Source organism: Neophocaena asiaeorientalis, unplaced genomic scaffold (genome assembly GCF_003031525.2).
Source record: "Neophocaena asiaeorientalis asiaeorientalis breed wild unplaced genomic scaffold, Neophocaena_asiaeorientalis_V1.1 scaffold523, whole genome shotgun sequence".
Lineage (NCBI taxonomy): Eukaryota > Metazoa > Chordata > Mammalia > Artiodactyla > Phocoenidae > Neophocaena > Neophocaena asiaeorientalis.
In genome coordinates, this window is record NW_020175436.1 from 856648 (window position 1) to 864423 (window position 7776).

A 7776-nucleotide genomic window follows, 5' to 3' on the forward strand; every position below is an offset into this window, starting at 1 on the left:
TCATTTTGGAGAGAGAAGAGGAAAATGTTTAAAAAACACGTAAGGGAAAGAGCAGAGCTTGTGGAAAGCTGAAATCTGAAGCAACATGGGTCCAACTGATTATTTAAACATCTGCTTAAACCTAGAATCTTCTCTTGTATCCTAGCTAGGGTGCCTTGTGAGTTCTGTGTTAGAACTGTCACACGCCAAAGCAGCTCCGTGGCATCACTGGTTTTAAAAATGGGATTAGAGCTACCACAGGGTTGGCTTGCATAATGTTAAACGTGAGACTGATTACTTTTCACCTTGTAACATTGTTTATGGCTTGGGATTGCATTAGATGGCTTGAAATGAGATGGCTGGCCATTGGAGGTGTTCGGACTAAAATTCAGCCTACAGAAAATGGTGTGGCAAGTTTGAGACTTTTTTTTTGTAAAGGTTGTACTCCATTTATAGTTATTATAAAATATTGTCTATATTCCCCGTGTTGTACAATATATCCTTGTAGCTTATTTTGTACATAATAGTTTGTACCTCTTACTCCCCTACCCCTATATTGCCCCTCCCCTGCCACTGGTACCCACTAGTTTGTCCTCTCTCTCTGTGAGTCTCTTTCTTTTCTGTTATATTCACTAATTTGTTGTATTATTTAGATTCCACATATGAGTGATATCGTACAGTATTTGTCTCTCTCTGTTTGACTTATTTCGCTTAGCATAATGCCCTCCAAGTCCATCCATGTTGCTGCAGATGGCAAAATTTCACAAGACTTTTAAAAAATCAGTGTTTCTATCAAGTTATCTCCACTGCCTGTTGAGGAAAACTGCATCTGGTAAGGATTTTCTTTTTGCTGAGCGTTGTGGTTGCTGTTACTTCATAGAGTCCTATAATAGGTGATTTCATAGATGAAGGAACCAGGGCTCAGAGGTCTTAGATAATTCGCCCCTATCACACCATTAATAAATTACAACACTGAGATGCCAATTTAAAGCAAAATCACTTTCCAGGGCTCTTTTTAAATCAAGCATCTGGGGTTTCTTAGTTTTTCTGAAATAATTCTGAAGTGTCCGTTTATATCCTGAAAATCACAGCTTCTAACCAAAACAGTAGACTTCTGCAATAATTAAATTCTCTTGAAAATACTTGTCAACTGTTCTAATGGTAGATCTAGGAAATAACAGAATCAGATCAAACCCTGGGCAGTATTATCAGAGTGAGTGGCATATTTTGTTATGTTTGGCAGCACTAACAATCCTTGTGCAAAGATAGATTTTAAGCTTCAAGCCATCCATTTGGGCATCACCAAGTTCTGCTTCATGAAAAAGGAAACCCATACCCATTTCAACCATTTCTGAAAGTTAATTTTCATATCATCTGTGCCTTTATCCATGTTATAATGTTCCTGCCAAAGAATCTATATTTTGGGTGGGTTGTAATTCAGGCTGAGAACAGTGTGAAGAAAGATGGGTGGGATGGGGGAGATGGGGGGGGAGGTCCAAGAGGGAAGGGATATATGTATGCATATAGCTGATTCACTTCATTGTATAGCAGAAACTAACACAACATTGTAAAGCAGCTACACTCCAAAAGAAAGAAAGAAAGAAACTGTCAGTATCACTGGCTTCTGAAACATTGCCGTGTTCGCTATGTGATTTCATATACAAATCACTGTTTGGGGTGAGTAGTAAGGGGCAAGGGAAGGATAGGTTGGAAGGAAATATGAAAACTTTGGGGGAGCACTTAGCAAGGGCCAGAAGTGGAATCTTGAGCTCTTACATTCTTTAATCCTCAGAACAGCTCATGTGTTGTTCTTGTGATTTTACAGAAGAGAAAATCTAGGTTCAATAAATGACCCAGATCTCACCTACGTTTTTGCTCATAGAACAACTGCTGAATCCCTTTGGGTTTTAGTCTCTAGCCTGGTGACCCTTAGCTCCAGGTGAACTGTCCTTCCCGTAATGCACACTCCCCGGTTGCTGAATCAACTTTTTATCCTTTGGTGGATGTGATTTTTTTTTTTTTTTCTAGTGGGAAAATCAGGTATTCATGCAGTGAGCACAGTCGTAAAGGAATTTCCAATATCGACAAATGCAGTGTTTTCCAAACTGTGGTTTAACCTTGGTGATTTTTGCCATTTAAATGTAAGGTGAATGTGAATTTTAAAAATCATTCTCTGTAAGAATAAAGGCTCTTCAGTCCACAAAGGCACCTATGACCCTTTCGTTTCATGCATTCTTTTAACCAGAGAATATTCATGGTGTACGTGCTCCGCGCCAGGGACTGTTCTGGGATGCCAGATTAATAGCTGCTGCATTCGCTAATCACCTCTGACTAGTGGATGCTGGTATAGTCTGATGCACATGGCGTCTATTAAAAAGCTCATTACAAGTGACAGAATCATTGAGAGGGCTGGAGAGCCACTCCTGTGAACTAATGAAACTGCTGAACCCCCAGGCACTACATTTTTCTTTTGTTTTCTTTTTAACTGATGGTCATTTATTTTATTTTTTAGATTTTTACTGGAGTATTGTTGATTTACAAGGTTGTATTAGTTTCTGTTGTACAGCAGAGACATTTTTCTTTCTTTTTCTTCTTTTTTTTTTCCAGCCACGCCCCCATGGTATTCGGGATCCTAGTTCCCCAACCAGGGATTCAACCTGCACCCCGTGTAGTGGAAGCGCAGAGTCTTAAACACTGGACCGCCAGGGAAGTCCCTATAGTGGCTTAAAACAAAATCTGTGGTTGTGGAGATGGGGGAAAAGTGGATTTGAGGAATATCCAGGAAGTAAAATCAATAGGATGGAATGCATGATGGGCTATGTCACCCAAAGATGAAAAGGGTTACTCTTAGGTTGCTACCAGGTGATGGTTCCATTTCCTTAGGGACAGCAAGGCTAGTGGTTCAGAATGGGATTGAGGGCTTGTCAGATAACCCAGCAGACATGTGCACCAGGTCACTGGATAGATGAGTCTGGAACTCAGAGGAAAGAGCTGGGCTGCGGACACAGAGTTTGGTCTTAAACAGCAAAAGGATGGTAGATGAAGCCGTGGAGTAGGTGCTACGATCTAGAGGGATAGAGTGAAAGAGAAGAAGGAAGGTCTAGAAAGAGCCCCAGAAAATGGCAACACTGAAAGATTTGGACAGAGGAGAAGCTTAAAAAGAGGTTGAGGGGCTTCCCTGGTGGCGCAGTAGTTGAGAGTCTGCCTGCCGATGCAGGGGACGCGGGTTCGTGCCCCGGTCCGGGAAGATCCCACATGCCGCGGAGCTGCTGGGCCCGTGAGCCATGGCCGCTGAGCCTGCGTGTCTGGAGCCTGTGCTCCGCAACGGGAGAGGCCACAGCAGTGAGAGGCCCGCGTACCGCAAAAAAAAAAAAGCGGTTGAAAAGGAAGAGCCAGGGAGGAGGAGGAAAGCCAGGAGTGGGAACCGAGAGGAGAGCGTACTTATAGAGCCGCGATGCCAAATGTTGTTTCAAGGTCAGTTTACATGAGGGACTGCAGAGCATTTGCTGGTTTCATCAACATGGAAACATTGATTGGCTCCACAGCCCCACTGGAAGATGGCTGGTGTTGGGGGCTGGACTAGAGAGCTTTGCAGAGCAGGAGGAGGAATGGGGACAGCCCTTTAGGGGACACGTGGCCACGGAGGAGAAGAAAGAGATGGGATGATGACTGGGGGATAGGGACTTGAGGGAGGTTTTTTGTCTTTTTTTTTTTAAGCTGAACAGGTTTGAGCTTATTTAAATAGTAAGAGAAGGGTGGAGTAGAAAAAGAAGTGGAAGGTGAAGGAGAGATACAAGTGGGCAGGGTTTTGCTCTAGTCTCTTTTTGCTCCATTAAGATCAATGGCCCTGAAAAGGAGGAAGCTGCCTCGGTAGGTCTCCCTGAGACCCTCTCCTCCAAGCCCCTATTGCATAAGGCCAACGCGGCCAACGCGTTCCCCGCCTTGGGGGGTGGGGCACTTTTCCTGAGCTCAGTGATGCGCTTACCTTCAACACCATTAAACCAATAAATATTACTTGTAAAGCGATTTTTGGGGGGAGGTCGCACCTTGCAGCATGTGAGCGCGGAGCCCTAACCACTGGACCGCCAGGGAAGTCCCTAAAGCGATTTTTTCAAGGCATGTGTGAAACTACATCCAACCTTGCAATCACACCTGGTATGTAAGTTTGAGAGCACAAGGCAGAAAACTAAACTGGTCTTCATAATCCAGGCAGAGGAATTTGGGGTGAGTGTAGAGGTCAGATCCCTAGGGGATGGAGGAAGAGGAAAGAGGCCACAGATATTCTCTAGCTGAGAGGGACTTTGGAATGTAAATCTCTTTTTCCCAAACAAAATCTCCAGTGAAGTCTGCCCTGCTTGTTCCAGAGACTAAGTGGATTATTTGGGGGGCACTCAAAGAGATGTTGTATTTCACAACTAGGTCAAAATTGTAATTCAGAGAAAGCTGTACTTACCGGATAACTTGTTTTTCTCCATTAAAAAAAATTAGGCTTCATTTACATGAAGTAAAACTTTTTAGTATACAGTTCTTCGAGTTTTGACAAATGCACAGTTATATACCTCCCATCATAACCAAGACACCCAACAGTTCCATCACCCATCCCCCAAATTCACACATCCTCATACTATTCATAGTATCCTCATGTTAAGAACAAATCCTGATTGGAAAACTGGAAACACCCTCAGTCAATGGTAGTTCTGATTGCTTATCCCCAAAATGATGGGAACAAGCAAAGAAAGTTAACACGGATTTAAAAGTTATACTGGGGTAATTGCAAGTGTTGAATGGAGTTGCAAACATGCCTTTAAAAATCACTTTACAAGCAATATTTATTGGCTTAAGTGATATTATAAGGAGCTCTTTCCAACCTGTTCTAAGCAAATCAAATAGATTTTTTTTTTTTTTTTTTTTTTTAAAGAAAGGAAAGCTATATCCACTCTCAAAACAGGATAACATACAGAGACCCATGCAGAGGTGGAAACGGCGGGGCCTTCTGGGCTCTAGTTCAAAAGCAGGCAGTGGAGCTGGAGATGGGGAGTCGCAACCCTCACAGGGGGTGCATGCAGGGCCAAGGTCAGCCAGCTCTGGAAAGCTGGTGTCTGCGGGGCAGTGAACGCAGAGGACGGCCCCTGCGGACACTGCATCATCAGCCCCGGCTGGTAGGAAGCTGAGGCCGTGGGAGGAGGAGCCAGCCTCACAGCCGAGCTGCAGCAGAGGGAGCCGAGCGGGCACCGCCAAGGTCACAGTGGAGGAGACTCCGCAAACTACGCAGGCGCGGAGGCCCCTGTGCTGCGTGCCCAGTAAAGACCTCCGGCCTTGCGGGAGCCTCCAGACCATGCAAAACGCCAAGATACCTAACGCTAAAATCATGGGGCCAACACAAGCAGCCCTCAGATGATGGGTTCCAGAGGGAATGCAAATGAAAGACAGTTTTTTAAAAACTGCGGTTAAATATACATTAATTTTAAGTGCACATTTCCGTGGCATTAAATGCATTCACATTGCTGTGCAACCATCACCACCATCCATCTCCAGAACTTTTCCATCTTCCCAAACTGAAACTCTGTACCCATCAAACACTAACTTCCCATTCTCACCTCCCTGTCCCTCCCCCTACCAACCACTATTCTACTTTCTGTCTCTATTAATTTGATAATATTTGTCATATTTCACTTAGCATAATGTTTTCTAGGTTTATCCATGGCGTAGCATGTGTCAATTTCCTTCCTTTTCAAGACTGAATAGTATTCCATTGTTTGTTGATGGACGCTTGGGTTGCTTCCACCTTTTGGCCCTTGGATAATACTGCTATGAACGTGGGTGTACAAATCTCTGTAAACGGCAGGGTTTTGTTTGTTTGTTTGTTTTTAAGGCGGCAGCATAGCATAATGATTACAAACCAGACTGGAGCCAGACAGCTTGGGTTTGATACATGTTATTTGTGGACTTTGGTCGATTTACTTAACTTCTCTTCCTGTGCCTGGGTCCCCTCACCTGTACAATAGGGTGATAACGGTATCTTCCTTAGAGGGTTGTTGTAATTACATGAGATTTTATATATACTTAAAACGCTTAGAACAATGCCTGGCACACAGGGCCATGTAAGTATTTATTAGTTTACCTTGAATTACTTATGTTTAGGATCCCCAAGGAGATAAATGAAGGAATAACAGCCATTAAAAATTCTAAAATAAAATATGCAGAAATGAAACAAAATCAAACAGATATGAGAAAAAAACACCTTGAGAATGAATTACACAGTCACTGAAAAAAGACACGGGATGAATGATAAACTAGAATTAAGGGGGGAATTACTAAGTTGGAAGATGCTGCTGTAATATTCACCACAATGCATCACTAAGCGTCAGAGAGCTTTCTCTGTGATGCTCAAATATCTCTTATTTAAAGGCGGGGAGAACTTCACATCTCCTTTCAGCCTTTCTTTACAGCACACATCCTTGGAAAAGTGGAACCGTTTTTCACTTCCTCTCTTTTGCTCTTAAACTCCCTCGGTCAGGCTTCTCCATCACCCCAGCAAAACATCCTTTGTCAAGGTCACCTATGACCTCCATGGTGCCAGATTCAATAGTTCCTGCTCAGTCCTTGTCCCCTGTAACATCGGATCAGCACCTGATGCCGTGGATCACACACTTTCATCTCTCGGCTTCCAGGATCTTGCCTTCTTGTGTTTTCCCCTCCTATATCCCGGGAGCAGCTTCTCAGGCTTCCTCGCTGGACGCCCCTCCTCTCTTGCCTCTTAATTCCAGCGCACCCTAGAGTGTTCTCTGGATATGAGCACCCAGCATCTCATGGCATCTAGTTACTGAAGACTCCCAAGTTATGTCTGTAGCTGCAATCTGGCCCCTGGACTCCAGGTTCATACATCCGTCTGCTTCCCACTTCCACTTGGACAGCTGTTAGGCATCTCAAATTTATTGTGTCCAAAATACATTTCCACTCCACACACAGACACAGACCACTCATTTCTCCTGCATTTTCTTCCATCTGATTAAATGGCAACGTGGTCCATTCAGTGGCTTAGGTCACCTCGTCCTCCCTCTCCGCCCATGTCTCTATAACACCCCCATATTCAACCCATCAGCAAATCTTAGCCTCTGCGTTCAAAATACACCCCAAATCTAACTTCCACCACTACCACCTTAGTCCAAGGCTCCAACCAGTCATTGCTCTGCTCACTGCCCCCCCCCCTCCCAGCAGTGACTTCTTATTTCCTTCTGGATAAAATTTAGAAGTCCTGACCATGACCTCGCAGGTCCTACCTTGCTACCGTGATGCAATGCTCCCCTCCTACGTGCTCACTGCAGCCCACACTCGCTGACCTCCTTGACATGCGTCCTACAAGCTGGCTCCCTCCTCTCGACCTTCTCATCATGGGTTCCCGGGACTGTGTTGGGAGTAAAATGATTCTTTTCACTGTTGCCTCTCCTTTCTCCAGTGGGCCACACATTCCTCACCATCTTGGGCAGGTTCCATAACTTCACACTGGCCTTGGCGATTAAAAGGCCAATCTGATCCCCTTGAAAAACACCCATCTCGGGGAATTCCCTGGCAGTCCGGTGGTTAGGACTCCACGCTTTCACTGCCAAGTGAAAACTGTTTTTATTGTTGTTGTTTGACAGTAGCCGTCCTAAATGGGTGTAAGGTGATCATGACTTAAATTTTCAATTTTTATCTGGAAATGATTTACATTAAGTTAGACATATACAACATAGTTAACAATCACTTGTATGTGTGTGTGTGTGACAGAGAGAGAGAGAGAGACTGCATACGTATAAA